The sequence below is a fragment of the Prionailurus bengalensis genome, chromosome D2 (assembly GCF_016509475.1).
Source record: "Prionailurus bengalensis isolate Pbe53 chromosome D2, Fcat_Pben_1.1_paternal_pri, whole genome shotgun sequence".
Lineage (NCBI taxonomy): Eukaryota > Metazoa > Chordata > Mammalia > Carnivora > Felidae > Prionailurus > Prionailurus bengalensis.
The window spans coordinates 61474839-61488828 of NC_057351.1; the positions used below are offsets into that span (position 1 = coordinate 61474839).

General features: G+C 55.6%; 1 protein-coding gene across 4 annotated transcripts in view; it reads right to left on the minus strand.

Annotated features, from left to right (window-relative positions):
- The window catches only part of SH3PXD2A (SH3 and PX domains 2A), a 242221-nt gene that overhangs the window by 97264 nt on the left and 130967 nt on the right, over positions 1 to 13990 (minus strand). The window lies entirely within an intron of this gene.

Consider the following 13990-nt stretch of genomic DNA (forward strand, 5'->3'; position numbering starts at 1 on the left):
CCCGGGCTGCTTCCTGGAGGCTGTGCCGCTAAGTGAGCGGGCCCATGGCCAGGTGTGCGGCCCGAAGACAGCCCGGCCTCACGCACGGGCAGGTTTTACAGTCTCCAGAGGGGCTGTTTCTCTCAGCAGAGTGGCCATGAATTCTGGGAGCAGTGACGAGGCCTCGTGGCTGTCCTGGGCTCTGCCTCCCTCTGACTTTCTCTCCTTCCCGTCCCCACCTCCCAGCCTAATGCCACTTCTGACACCCCCAGAACCTGGTGTGGCACCCTCTTTTCCTCTGCAGCTCTTGCATTACTATGATGTCTTTCCTGTTTCCTCCCCTCCACTCTGAGCCCGGGACGGGGGCCACATCTCCCCAGGCCTCACACAGGGCGAGGCACAGCAGGTGTTTGCCGAACAAATGCACGAACGTCCTGACCGCTGGCAACCAGGCTCAGGGCTGCTTCCGAGGGGCTGGCGAGAGCTGCAGCATTATCCTGAGCTGTCCTCCTGGGGCCCTCAATCCCCTCCCGTAAAGCCCGGAGGAAGTGCTGCTTCCTTTAGAGGGTCTTCCTTCATGATTACGGGTGGGTCAGCGTGTGTGCATGTTAGTTTGTATAAAATGCCAATGTCTTGAACATTCTCCATGTGGGGAGTTCACCCTGATGACTCAGTGTGTTTCTCCTCCGTTTGTGAGGATGGCCTCGGAGTCCTGTGCTCCATCCCATGGCTGTGACATCACCCAGGGTTGCCATGGAAACTACTGGGCCGTCACAGTGAGAATGCATGCTCTTCCTGACATCCTGCATTATGCTGCAGGACGCATTATTGCCTCAGATGTGTCTCTCCCTTGCCCAGCTGGACCGCAGTGCCTTACTGCCTCCTTTGCCTGTCTCTCTGCGGGCCCGAGTCTGAGAACAAGGGCAGATGTATTGCTCAGGGAGTGCTAGCTATTTAAGGCGCTAGCTCAGTAGCGAGCTGAGATCTGAACCCAGTGCTGGCTGACTCCTAAGCCAGTGCCTGGAACTGTCAGGATCTTGATCTTTGCATCCTTCCTGTCTATCGGCCTTCCCACCCTTCTGCTCCAAAGCCTCTGAGCTTGTACTCACAGGCCTCCATCAGCCCAGGCCTTCTCCCTCCCCATCTGTCTGAGGCACCCCCAGGTGGAGGTCAGGCTCCCCATCCTTCCCTGCACAACTCCCTCCCCCCCCCCCCCCCCCCCCGCAAGGGTCTCGCTCCCTCTCCAAGTTCCCCCTGCATTCTCGGCCCGAGCATCTCCATTGGGCTTGCTTGACCACCTCGCACTCACTGACAGTCAGGGTGCACCTGTCAGCCTGCCCTCCTGGACCAGAGGGCGCTGGCCCTCCCCATGCAGGCCTTCCTGAGAGCTTGGGCCGGCACAACCTCAGTCCAGTCTCCACATTCTCGTTGCAGAAACTCAGGGCCTCAGCCCCGGACACCCCCCCACCCCCACCCCAGGGCTGCTCCTCTGTCAGTCAACAGGCATATGCTGAGTACCCATTACATGCCAGGCCCTGCGGTCTCAGCATTGAATAAAACAGACTCATCCCCTGCCTCGGGGGAGGGCAGTAGACAATTAGATAAAACGAACTGGTAAACCGGGTTAAAAGCTCTGAAGAAGGAGCACCTGGGTGATCAGTAGGTTAAGCATCCGACTCTTGGTTTCAGTTCATGTCATGATCTCGTGGTTTGTGAATTTGAGCCCCATGTCGGGCTCTGCACTAACAGTGTAGGGCCTGCGTGGGATTCTTTCTCCCTTTCTCTCTGCCCCTCCCCCATCTCGAAATAAATAAACTTGAAAAAAAAAAAGCTGTGAAGGAAAAGGAAAGGTTGCTGAGGTGGAGAGAAAGGGAGGTCTGAGGAGGTGAGGATTCTAGGGGACTCTGAGGAGCAGATGGGATGAGGGGGGCGGGGGCTAGGGCCTTAAGGATGGGGATGGGGAGGGAACCAGTCCTGCCCAGGCCCAGGCCACCGGGAACCTTCTTGGAAGTCATCCTAAGCACAGTGGAAAGCCACGTCAGCGCTAGCTTACACAGGCTCTCTGGAAAGCCCCCTCTGGCTGCTCTTTGGAGGTGGACTGGAGGGGGTGAGGGGGAAGCAGGAGAGCTGGAAGGAAGAAACCACAGCGGGTGCATAAAAGCCCAGCACCCCTGCCCTTGGGTGGGACCACCAGTTCTTGGTCAGCTCCCAGAGCTCCTGTGGGATGAAGCCCCAGTGGCCCATGAGCATCTGGTTGATCATGAACTACTTTTGGCTGCTTTCCCTCCCCTGCCTTACTTCACTCCTTCACTGGTGTCTCCTGGTGTCACCTCCCAGATAAACTGCGTGGGCTCAAATCATCCCCAGATCTGCTTCTGTAGGATCCTAAACTGAGACACCTGCCTTTTCCTGTCTCTAGTATAAAGTTTTCCCCTACTTGCCTCCCAAGATCCTCACAGCCTGCTGGAACTAGCACATGACCAACACATAGTGGGGCCTTTACCCAGAGATATGACTGGTGTCCTCTGTCCTCTGGCTCTCAAGGTGGCTGCCTGTGGCACTGCAGGTCTCTGTGAGGCTCTGACCAGTAAGACAGGCTCACAGGTGCCCTCTCCTGCATGGGATGGGGGCCAGAGCACTCCCTGCTATTAACCTTGACTTCTCTGGCTTGGCAGGCATACCTTTCTGTAGTCAGGAGCCTGCTCCTGCATAATTATATCAGGCCCAACCACGGCCCAGCCCCTCCTCCCTGTCCATCAGGCTGGCTTTGATCTGAGTCTCCATAAAGGTTCAGCTCAGGCCTCCAGGTGCCCTTCTATGCACCAGCATTCAGAATGCTCTGGAAATCAGCTGGGAAAGTTTCTGAGAGCCAGAAGGAACACGTCAAAAAACGTGGTATGAATCCAGTTTCTCTGGGTGACCTTAGGGAAATCAACACCCCACCCCCCAGCAGAACCCGTCAGTGCAATGTGAGGGCGGAGCCGGGGCTGGAGGATGTCTGGGCAATGTTGAGCTCTGAAGGCTGGGACCGGGTGAGAGGGGGCAGCCCTCCCCTCCTGCCTCTCAATGAGATGCAGCCAGGGCGGTAGAGGCTGCTTTGATGGCTCCAGAAACTGCCAAGTCACGTAGCTGTAAGCTGAGCGGTGAGTGCTCTGTGGGCACTGGTTCTCCAGGCCTCTGGCTTCTCCTTCAGCACATACCAGCCCCTCAACAAAGGCGATGGCAATAATAGGTCCCATTTATTATGAGCATACGCCATGTAACATGCTAAACACTTAGTGAGCTTTACTGAGGGTGAGAGCCAGGTCCCCCACTGGACTACCCAGATTCTGGCCATCTCTGCCACTTATCGGCTTTGCAAGTCGCATGACCTTGCTTTGCCCTAGTGGGTTTAACTGCAAATTGGAGAAAATAACTGTACCCGTCTCATGGATAGGTACAAAAATTAAATGAGCTAAAGCGTGTCAATTGCTTTCTGCCAAACACCTGGGCTGCCTAGTACTCACCCTGGGAGGAAGGTGGGCATCTTGTAGTTAGCCCCTAGGTCTGTTGCCTGTGCCCACTGGCCTTCCGACATGCTCTGGGGAAAGTAAGCACTGAAGTCACGGTGTAGCTGACCTGCAGGGCCAGACTGTGTGTGTACTTCCTGGGGATGGGAATAAAGTGCAAGGTGGGCACCCTCACCCCTCCACCCTCGGCCCCTACTCAAGGGCCAGCCCACTCGCTTGCTGCGCCGAGAAGATGAAGTAGGCCTTGCCTGCTTGCCCGTGGGCTATGGGACAATTTGTGCAAGGGCCAAAGCAGTTGGAAGTACCAGAAGGTCTAGAAATCAGAGCAGCGCATGATCGAGGAAAGAAGTCAGTCTCCAGACTGGAGAAGACAGAAAGGATGCTAACGGGTCTCCTAAGCCTTAGAGTTTGGGAAGAAATAAAAACCTCCCTCTGGGATCTTTCTAGGGCTCTGCAAAAGCTCTAAAACTGGACTGTGGTGATGGCTGCACCACTCTCTAAATTTACTAATAATTGCTGGATTCATTGTACACTTAAAATGAATTTTGCTTTATGTAAATTATATTTCAGTAGGGCTGTTTGAAAATAAAATCTCCTGCCTAGCCTCAGGTAGTGAGCACCTCAGGCTGTGTGTCCTGGGGGTGGGGCAAGGGGAAGGGGGTTCACATTAATTCAGGGTTCCTCCTGTAACAAATGGGCCACATGCTACAGAGCGGGTAAGAGGCTGAAGGCTTGGTCTGGTGCTAGGGTCGCAGCTGGACCCAAGACCAAAGTCAGGTATCAGTCTGGACAGTACCTGGCTTCCCTTTCAGAAGACATAGTGAGTGGGTCTGGTTCTGGAAGCAACTCAGAGGTCTGATCCCACAGCAGGAAGGCCCTCCTGGGAACCCTTGAGCTAGGGGAGGGGTCTCAGTGAAGGCACCCTGAACTGGCCCAGGGGCTCCTGAGCCTTGCACCTTCTCAAAGATATGAGCTGACAAGAAGCCTGGATTCCCCTTAAAGAGTTCCCAGATATGGAAAGTGCCCCTCAGCTGTTCCTTCAACTGCTCCCATCTGTGACCACAGCAACCAGGGGGTCCTGATTCAACTATTCAGCCCTATGGTCAGATAAAGTGTCCCATCTTGCAATTTGGAGCTAGTCATCCTGGCCATGGCCCCTGTGCTTGTGCTTCTCCATCATACACCCCCCTGTGATGCAGATCTGAATTTGGAAGGGTTTGAATCCAGCCTCCGACAATTACTAGCCGAGAGGTAACTTAACCAATATGAGCCTAAGCTTCCTCATCTGCAAAAAGGAAGCATGAGTCTCACAGGACTATACTGATGGTTAAATAAGACAGGTCATGCTGAAGGGTCTGGCAGTTTTGGGCAGTATCCACCGAATTTACAGACCTCTGCCATGATGCTGGCCACTGTAATTCCCAATGTTGCCACAAGGTGGAGCCAGATACACACAGATCATGAACTAAGACACCCAAAGTCAAGTGGTGCCTGAACCCCAATCTACAGGGCTTGTGAAAGGGAAGGGTCACATGACCTGCAGAATGCTAGTCTCTTCCACATCTGACTGTGTCTGTGACTTTCATTGCCACGGCCACTAGCGTCCAGATCCAGGTGGCTACAAGCTTGGACTATTGTAATAGCCAGCTGCTCCTGGTAAGATCACAGAATGTCAGAGCTAGAAGGGACCCCAGAGAACCAAATTTTCCCCCTCACCTGATGCTGAAGTGTAGAACGGGTTCATGACAGTTCAAGGTCACTCACTGGACCAGGCCCAACTCCTGTGGCCCAGCTCTGGTCAACACTGTCAGTCTCCAGGAAGACGATTCCTCTCAATTCCTTATAACTGCCCCAGTCTCAGGGAATCTCTCTGACCTGACCGCCCTGGTCTCTCACTGCCTTTCAGTGGCTGGCTCCTGCCTCACTCTCTGCTTGAATGCCACCTCTCCAGAGAGCCTTCCTTCCCTGACTACCTCACAGGAATAGCCCACGGGTGTGGATGGCCCAGCACACATACAATCACTTGTTTCATTTCTGCCATCTCCACTGGATTGGCAGCTGTTATGAGCCCCGTTTTACAGGTGAAGAAACTGAGGTCTTGGTGTTTAATTTCCAGGCCACAGAGCAGGTCGGGGAGGAGCCAGGGTGCTAGCCAGAGCCTGGGCTCCTCCGTATCACACTCTGCTGTCTCCCACAGCAGCGAGCCAGGCCCCGTCCATGCTGTCTCCCCCTCAGACCATGACCTCTCCACAGGGAGGGCCGAGCTGTGTCCATTTCCATGGCCCCGCGTCTCATACTACAAAGATGATCAAAAACACTTGAAAGATAAATGCCTCCTGCCTGTTGCCAACAGAAGAAGCCCTATTCTAGGAGGCCAAAGACCTGGGTTTGAGGGTCAGCTCTGCCACGGACTCCCTGTGGAAGGGTAGCTAACCAGCAGACTGGTTACAATGGAAGGGTAATAATTACAAGGAGGGGGAACCGAGACACCCTTGAACATGACATAACTGCAAAGCAGGACTCCAGGGCTCTATGGGGGCTCATCCTGTGGCCTTGGGAGCAAGGGAAGGGGCCCTCGGGGGCCTTAGGCATACCGGGACCGTCCTTCTGGGGCTGAGGTTTCAGGGAAACACACACACCCCTGCACCCCTCTATCTTCCCTATCCCACCACCTCTTTTCCGCTCCTGCTTGAGCTTGAGAGCTGAAACCCTGTGCCAGACCTGAACACAGAGTAACCTTCTCTCCCTAGACGTGGCCCGCACAGGCCTTTGCTCTGAGCTGGGCAGTGTGGGTTGGCCTCCCTCCTCGTCCCACCCAGCACGACAGCCAGGCCCTCGGCAATCCTCGTTCCCCAGAGCTGACGCCCCTTTCAAGTGGGTTGGAACCAGCGTCCTGTGGGCACCTTTCTGCCACCTGCCTAGGTTAAAGGGGGCCACGGCAGGGGGTGGACAGAGTCTGTTTGCAGAAAGTTCTCTGCGTTCCAGCCCCCAGTTGCCAGTGGACCCACAGTCCCTATGTCCAGCTGGCCCTGTTGCTGGTCAGTATAAAGAAGCTATTTGTGCAGCTGCCAGCGACAGAGGAGCTGGAGGGACAGCGTGGGCCACGTCCCTGGCCAGATAGGTGCTGGCAGGGCCTGATGGCAAGGGCCTAACTGGGACTGCAAGGCACAGGGCAGGTGGGTGGGCTTTCCACTCTGATCCCCAGGCCACCATTCCCCTGGGAAAGGCCAGCAACACGGATGCCTTGGAGTTCCCGATAGCCAGCGAGTGGCCGGGGCAGCTGCCCCCGACAATTGGCACCAACCCTGGTGAGAACTCCCAGAGCTGACCATTTCCAGTCCTGGAGCCTCTTCTGAGTGGCCACTCTGCACCCAGGCCTGGGCTTGTGGAAGAAAGGGAAGAACAGGACGTCCCCAGGAATGAGCTGTATTGGGTCAGGCGCTCTCGGGGCACTTGCACGCATTAGCGCCCTGGAACCTCCCCACTGCCATGTGGGTACTGTTGGCCACTTTCACAGGCTTAAAGATGTGAAGTGACTCATTCAAGGCCAAAGGAGAGCTGGGTGTTCTGACGGTTTGTCTCTGGATTTCATTTAACTCCATTCAAAATTTTGACCTAGTGGCAACCTTGAACCTTAAGGCCATCAGCCCATGAGTTCCTGGCACATAGTAGGTGCTCAGTGGGTACATGCTGAGGAGGGAAAGCACAGCAGGGACTCTCTCTCCAGTGCTCCTTCCTGTGCCTCCCAGGGAAGAGGAAGAGAGAGGGTGAGCACCTACTGCGTGCTCCACACACATCTCATTTCATTCTCAACTCCTGGCCAGGTAGGTGTGACTTACAGAGAAGGCTCTGCCATCAACCTGAGGTCACCCTGCCATCAGCAAGGGAGACTGGATTCTAATTCAAGACATCAGGAGTCAGACACAAGCAAAGCAGTGATACTACCTCCCGAGCAGGCCTGACCTGGGGTTCAACCAGGACCAAGAATGGCAGGGGGAGGGGAACCCTGGAGGAACCTCCCCAAATTCTCAAGGGCATCCTGCCTGCACCACCCCCACATTCTCTGTCTTCTTCCTGGCTCCCTGAGGCAGGGCTGGCTAAGTCCCTTCTGTCCCCCTGGACTGTTTTCCCCAGGGGAGGGCAGCCACCATGGCCTCTGTCCCTTCCAAAATAGAAACGGGAAGGGAGGCCAGGAGACTCTACAGAGGAGTGCCTTTTCTTGGGTCTGCTCTCCTGCCCACCCCAGCCCCAAAGCACCTGCCTGCCTCTGCCCTGTCCTCCATTCCTGGAACCCCTGCTCAGCGCCCTCTGGGTCAGCCCCCACTCCAGACCCAATCTCTGTACTCTGCCCGGGTCAGACCCCCTCGTGGGACAGCCTCCCTTTCTCACTGGTCTGCCGGGCTGTCCCATGACAGGTGGCAGCCATGCAGGGGTGGACTCCCAGGCCAGATGGAGGTTGATGCTCTGGGCAGGCTGGGGCAGGGACAGTTCTGACCTGATCTGGCCATGGGCCCATCGGCCTCTTACCCCAGGTCCCTCTGAACATTGGGCCATTGTTCCAGGCCACAACAGAGGGTAGCTCTGTGGCCCTGGGGCTGAAGAACAAAAACCTGTTTAGCAAGGCTCTGCTCCTCCCATGCAAGTTCAAGAATTTGACCAGGATCCTGGCTGGTTTCATGGGAAGAAATGAGCTAAAGGGACAGGTCTGGGCCTAGAGCCGAGAGGGGGCAGTGGGGAGCGGGAGACCCTCAGCCTGCTTTGCGGGCCCACCCCGTGTCCCGGGTGCTGCTATGTAGGAGGGGAGCCCTGCTGACCACATGCTGCGGGCTGGCAGCAGATGGACGAGTAGGAAGCCCAGCAACCCAGTCTGGCCTCTGTTTCCCCCGCTGTGACACGGGGGAGCCACCCTGTGGCATGAGGTATGCTCACCCTGCCCGTGGGCTCGGGTGGAGAGCAGAGGGCCAACCACAGCTGGGCGGCACGAGGAGGTTGCATCACTGTCCTGTGGCCGTGAGTGACAGACCAGCTTCCCGCTGCTGTGCCCTCCCTATGTGGGTGATAGTGACAGCAAGCTCTGGCTGACTATGTGCCAGCCTGTCCAGGCGCTTTGTGAGCAAAGGCATTGCCCTCCCAGCAACCCTTGGGGCTAGGCACCATTGTGATACCCACTTGACAGACAAGGAAACTGAGGCACAGAGAAGCAACAGGCAGAGCTGGCCTCTGAACCCAGACCAGTAATTCCAGACGGGTCAAGAGCGCTCTTCACTCGCTTCTGTGACAGTGGGCAGTTCTATTTATAATTTTGTTAAATGGCCTCAACTTTGTTTTGGCTCATTTAGCATTTACCAGGTGCCAGGCCGTGCAGATGGGAGGCCCCCGTGGTAGGAGAGACCCATGAACATACTCCTGTGGTATGGTCAGTGCCACTCCCATGGCAGCCACATGCGAGCTACAGGTAGGGCTTTCTGGAAAGCATGAAGGCTGAGTAGGACTCAGTCCTGTGGTGGGGGTGGGGTGGGGCAGGAAATGTTCCCGGTGGCGGGGGTGTGGGTTCAGAGGCTGGTGATACCTGGCTGCTCTCTGGTGACGGGAACCTAAGAATGAGGGCAGGGCCAGTGGGCCAGGTGGCTGGAGAGATGGAAAGGCAGGTCACAGGCCTCTGCAGGGGCCTCACGGGGCTGGACCTCTTCCTGCCAGCTAGACCCTTTCCAACAGGCATGCGCTTCAACCCAGGGGTCTGCGGACAGGCCTCGCAGAGGTCCCTTTGAGAACCTTTGGGTTCACTCTTTCAACTGGATAAAAATTTAAACTCGTAAAAAGAGACATTTGTTGGGTCATGTGGTTGCCTCGGCCTGAGTCCCGCCAAGCCATCTAGGCCTGCCTTAGCTGCCCTTTGCCATCGCTGACACCACAGGGGAATCAGAGCACGGGGACCCCACTGCTTGGGGGCCTCCTGTGCCTGTGGAAGCCGGGCCAGGCGACACCTGGCCCCCCAGCCCAGCAGGGCATCAGTCCTCACACAGCAGGTCTGTGAAGAGCATGTGTGGCTCCAGGCCTGTCCGGGCAGGCCACGTGCACAGCCAGGGGTCACCTCAGGCACTGCAGGGGTGCCAGGCACAGCTTCCAGGAGGCCAGGCTCAACTGGTTGTCAGAGTTAAGGCTCAGGACCACCCGGAATTGGAATTCGTCCTGCATTGAATGCCCTTGAGCTCCAGGGGTGTGTCTTTCTCTGCCTCCTTTAGTATTTGGTGACTAAGGCTGTCCCTACCCCAAGCCGGCCACACAGCTCTAGAATCCACAGAGAGGAGCCTAAGAAACATCATCACTAGCTTCTCTTGCCCACTCCTGCCCACTCCTACCCTGGGGCCATGGGCTGGGGGGAGATATGCTCAGCTCCCTCCACTGGTGGGGCGGGGGTGACAGGACGGTGCCTCCTATTCCCAGGCACACCTGTTCGAGGCCTGCCTCCCCTGCCTCTCAGCTATGTGGCCTGGGGCATGCCATGTACAGCTAGGGCCTTTGTTTCCATATCTGCTAAATAGGGATAATAGTACTGACTTCAGGGGTGGCCTGAGATTTAAATGAGACAATATGCAGAGTACAGACGAAGTGACCAATCAGGCTAATGTCTTCCTTTTCCTTTTGGCCTCACCATCAAGACACACATGCATACACATGTCTATGTGCACATGTACGCGCACACACACACACACACACACAGAGGTGTGTGTGTGTGTGTGTGTGTGTGTGCGCGCGCGTGCACGTTCCTATTCAACTGCTGGCTTTCCAAGAACACATCATCCTTGGAAAGAAAATAATTGTTCAAGGGGCCAAGGCCCGTCTCCACCTGCCCTGGCTGGGAAGGGACCAGGAGGGGGCGCTGCTGAGGAGGTGGCACACCTTAGGAGCCATGAGCTGAGTGACGGGTTAGGGCCATGGTTAAACGTGTCAGCCTGGAGCCAGCCTGCCTGGGGTTTGAATCCTGGCCCTGCTGCTTGCCAGCTGGGTGACCCTCGGTAAGCTACTTCACCTCTCTGGGCCTAGATCTCTGTAAAATCACGTCGCAGTCGATCTCCCGTGGAAGACTACATAATGAAGTCTGGATGATGGGTTTTGCCTTTGGCAGGCGTTTTCTGAGCACCTGCTCTGGGCGCTGGGGATGCGGCATGAAGAGAACGGGTACAAGTTCCGAGTCTCCCGGAACTGACATCCCCGTGAGAGGGAGCGACCGTACCTGCAGTGAGGGAACAGAATGTGGAGCAGAGGAGCAGCATGGTCTGATGCATCACTCCTTCTGCGATGTTGAATAGGGACCATCGAGAGCAAGGACAGAAGCAGGGAGGCTGGGCAGGAGGCAGGATCCGCGTGAGGAACGGCGACAGTGCGGTTCCAGGTGGCAGCAGGAAGACGGGGAGATGTAGTCAGAGTCTGGAAACACTCCAAAGGCAGTGCCCGCCTGACGCGCTACGTGGATGGAGGGGTGTGACGGGAAGAGATGACTCTAGAATAACGCTGGGGTTTGGGGCCGACAAGGCAGTAGTGCATGTCAGTGTTCACAGGAGGAGGAAGGACAAGAGCTGCCCTCCTGGAGTGGCCGCATGAAGACATGACACCGCTTTGGCCACTCCGTGTCGGGCTCACCTAAAGTGTCTAGAGGGAACATCCTTTCTGTGTGGGGCTGGTGGTCTAGCAGTTTGGGGAAGGACCCTTCTCTCGCCCAGAGAAGCCAGTGAGCGGCTGGGGATCAGAGCCCAGGGGCTCAGGCCTCTGCTCCACCTCCCCCATCAAGGCTGGGTTGCCGCAGCCTTGTCTTTCCAGCAAGATGGAAAAGGGACACAGTCGCCCCACTCCAGGCCCTGTGAACGCTCGAGGGCCCCTGCGGCAGCACACTTGAAAGAGGCAGGGGGTTATCTGCAAAATTCCAATTAAATCCACAGGCTTTGATAATTTGATAAGCCACTCTACAGTCGCCCCTGAGTCAAAATACACTGTTACTTGATCCTGTGTTTATGTTTCAGGACGGAGGGGGAGGTGGACTGCGGTCTGGGAAGGTGCAGGCAGCTCTCAGAGAGGGGGGTGCAGGCACTTGGCTGATAAATCGTCAGCCTGTCAGGCCAGGGTCACCTATAGGTCTGGGCTCTTATGGCGAGCACAGAGTGGACTGGAACATGAGTCTCTTGGCAGGTCCTGGAGGCCGAGCGGGACCGGGGAGGAGAAGCCCTTCAGAACTGTCTGTCCATAGTTGACCCTACTTCCTGAGCCTCAGGTCTGTCTCACATGGGACGGCTTCCAGGCCATCTCTTGCCAGACCGGCTGTGAACCAGCCCAGGTGACTAGCACCACTTGGAGAAAGAGGCCGATAACCCCACTGCCATAGTGACTCAGAGGCAAATGCTTTATGACCCCTTCCTGCAAAAGCCAGGCTGTGATCTGTAGGGTGGAGTGTGCACTGAACCACATTCCATTCTGTTCTACAACCTTCCATGGATAAAACTGTTGAATACTTCCTACGAGCCAATAGCACTGACCAGGTTATCTTCCTACACTTGGTATCCCTCTAAGCCCTCTTCACCGTCCCATGAATTCTACGTCGTGCTTTGGAGATGGGAAAACAGAAATACAGAGAGGTCGAGCAAATGGCCAGAGATCATAGAACCCTGAGTAGCAGGCTCTGACCCCAGAACCTGGCTCTGTAAAGCCGTGCCCACTGCCCCCCCCCAATGCACAATTGTCTCCCCAAGCCCAGTTTCCTTGAGGGCTCTCTGGAGATGGGCACTATTGCCATGGAGAGGTGAAACAGGACCAATTTATTTAGCTGACTGGCAGAGAATGGGCTTAGGAGTACGAACGAAAGGCAGGCTCAGCGATTTTGTGGTGATGCAACTGCTACTTCACCCACCAGCAACGATCCCTCTGCCCTCCTGTGGGCACACAATCACATGTGTCTCCAATGACAACTACCTAGGGAGGGGCATCTCTTCTCTCCCCATGGAAGGACAGAGAACAGAAAAGGAAGGAGAGACTCTGTGAGACCATCACAGCAGGGGAGCAGCAGGGCCAGATAGACCAGGGACACTGTTGGCGCCTCAGGAGACTTCCTGTCCTGGGAGAGTGAGGAGGGCTGGGGCAGGAGCACAGAGAGGGGAGGACAGAGAGGAGCACTGAGAGGCGTCAGGGCCATGGTCCCCCTGACCCCTTCTAAACCAAGGAGGCAGGTGGGAAGGGCGGAAAGAGTACAGGCCTCTGTTTGAACCAGAAAAACCTGGGTTCAAGTTCAGGCTCCTGCTGTGAGTCTCTGTTTCCTTATCTGTAATGTGGAGATGAGAATATATAAACCCTTATGAGCCTGACATATAGTAGGTATGGTGAGAGCGATGCTTCTCCCTCTGGTGAGAACACACATTTCTGTCTCATTTTGTCATTTACAAAGCTCTTGCCCAGCCCTCATGTCATCTGAATTTTACTGATGAGAAAAATGGGGCTCGGGGAAGCCATATGAGTGAGCTGCCTTGCAGTTGTGTGGCTAGGAAGCAGCAGAGTTGGGGTGTGAACTCAACACTGTACATCCTATTCCCTGTGGCTTTCAACCAGTCTACCCTGTGAACAAGTCACCGATGAGTTTCTGATGGATTGTAGCATTTGCTTGTTTCTTAAGCCCGCGGCAGCCATCAGGAAGGTGGTTTTTGTTGGGCCAAGCCTCTGGGCTGGGTGGCTTTTTCGCCCCCAAAAGGGCCTAGGCCATTTTAGGCTCTTGGTCTTATAGTATGACTGAAAAGAGAAGGGCCCCTTTAGGCAAGACTGCCATGTGTGGGTGTGCAGGCTGTGCGCTTTACAACCTCCGTGGGTGCCACTCACAGAAAATGCAGTAAGTAGTGCCCCTGGAGCCATGTGACACACATCCTTGTCTTCAGGCTTCCCCTCCCCATCACCAGATGGCCTCCTGCCTCTTCCCACCTGTCCCAGATCATTCCTCCATACCTTTCTTTCCTTTCCCTCTGTTGTACCCACCCCATCTGCCTCTCTGCCACTCATCCTGGTACTTTAAGATTTTAGGGGAAAAAAGCTATTGAACGAAGGGATCTCTCAGCACCCCCTTTGGTCCTCTCCCCACCCTCTCCCCTGGCCAATATTTTCCCTGCTTGCCCTCTTCTGCTCATCTGCTCCTGGGCGGAAACCAGATTTCTCTCTCTACTGAGAACCTACTCTGGTGAGGATCTGTTCTGAGCAAGAGAGTGTGGCCATCACAATGGAGTCTGGTCATGTATGTGAGAAGCTAGCATGACTGGATGGGTCATCTTAAACACCAGACCCAGAGCAACCTGATTCCAGAGAGAAGAGAGGGAGATCTGCTTGGTTCCCCATTCCTCTCTAAATATGGAAATACCAGCCAGCACTGGGCCACTAGGAATCCAAGAGTTGGGTTCAAGCCTCCTGCCTGTCACATCCGCAACCAGCTGTGTGACTTTGGGAAAATCACCTAACCTCACTGGGCCTCAGTTTCC